The 1,685-nt window shown below is 36.4% G+C and overlaps 1 non-coding gene across 1 annotated transcript; it reads right to left on the reverse strand.

The window, feature by feature from the left end:
• Positions 1 to 282: 282 nt before the first annotated feature.
• On the reverse strand, positions 283 to 388 carry LOC125086466 (U6 spliceosomal RNA). Its single transcript, XR_007123205.1, has one exon. It is a non-coding gene; the product is annotated as a U6 spliceosomal RNA (small nuclear RNA).
• Between the last annotated feature and the right edge of the window lie 1,297 nt (positions 389 to 1,685).

Here is a 1,685-nt window from a genome sequence, read left to right on the forward strand (position 1 = left end):
GCTCAGATCATGATCCCAGGGTGCTGGGATTGAGCCCTCACTGGGCTCTCTGTTCAACGAGGAGCCTGCTTCCCCCCGTTCTCTGCCTGCCTCTCTGCCTGCTTGTGATCTCTCTCTGTCAAATAAATAAGATTAAAAAAAAAAAAAAGTTAACTCCATAGACTAATACACAGTCCATGGTCAGATTTCTCCAGTTGTCCCCACGTGTACTTTTTTTTTTTTTTTTTTTGGTCCAATGTCTAGTCAAGGCTCATCTGGTTGTATTGTCTATTTAGGTTCTTTAAATACATGTTGCTGTATGGCTTTGCATGTCTTCCTTGTACAAGGGCCCATGTGTGTTTTCTCTGAATCATTCCAATTTTAGTGTATGGGCTACCAAAGTGAGCACTGACAGTTTTTCTAGTGATGTGTTAATGTTGTCATTACATTTTATCCCAACCCACAAGTATCCATTTATATAACATGAAGACATTAAAAAAGTTTATCTTATAGGAGTATGTATTCATGACCTCTACGTTATACTCCACTTTATTACTTTCAAAATTAATCTTTAGAATATTTGTTTACAACAGAGTTCATCACTTGCAGTTATAAGGTCATTCACCCTAGACCACCAAATTTGTGTTGCATTTTTTTTATAAAGCACCTATTAAAATTAACCCAAATGCCTAATGTTATAATATGCAAAGCGATAAGTCTATCTGAGCAAAGAAGCATTTGTTATTTTTATTATTTTCCCCCTTTTTTATTGAAGTAGAGTTGACATACAATGTTTTATCAGTTCCAGGTGTGCAGCACAGTGATTGGACAGACCTATATGTTAGGCTACGTTCACCACACACGGAGTCTATCACCATCCAACGCTATTACAATACCATTGCCATGGACTGTATTCCCTATTCTGTACTTTTCTTCACTGTGACTTATTCCGTAACTGGAGGCCTGTACCTTCCGCTCCCTTTCACCCATTTTGCCTGTCCCTCACTCCCTTCCCCTCTGGAACCATCAGTTTGTTTTCTTTCTTTCTTTATATGTCTTTATTTATGGATTTCTCTTACTTGTTTTTGTTTTTTAGATATTTGTTTTGTTTTTTAGAAATAAGTCTTTGACTTAACTTCATTCAGTATAATACCTCTAAGTACCCATCCATGTTGTGGCAAATAGCAAGATCTCATTCTTTTTTTTATGGCTAATATTACATTCTGTGTGTGCGTGTGTGTGTGTGTGTGTGTCTGTGTTTGTGTGTGTGTCACAGCTTCTTAATCCATCTATATCTATGGACACTTAGGTTGCTTGCATATCTTTGTGTAAATAATGTGATTAATATAGGGATACATACGTCTTTTCCAATTAGCGTTTTTGTTTTCTTTGGGTAAATACGTCATTTGTGATTTTTAAATGAATAAGGGATAAAGAGCAAGTTTTAAACCCAGGATGGTTTAATAAGTTCCCAGGTAGGTGGCATACCATAAATTTAAGAGCCAAGTGTTTTTAAATCAGACTGCCTGGTTTCATATTTGCCTTCCATCTCTTATGATGACATTGGACAAATCACAATCAGTCAAAATCTCAATTAAGCGTCAGATTTCTCACCTGTAAACAGGTATAATAACACCTACTTCAGAGACTCATTCTGAGGATCAAGTGTGCTATTACATGTAAAACTATCATGTACCTAGCATATA

The sequence above is a fragment of the Lutra lutra genome, chromosome 15, assembly GCF_902655055.1.
Source record: "Lutra lutra chromosome 15, mLutLut1.2, whole genome shotgun sequence".
Classification (NCBI taxonomy): Eukaryota; Metazoa; Chordata; class Mammalia; order Carnivora; family Mustelidae; genus Lutra; species Lutra lutra.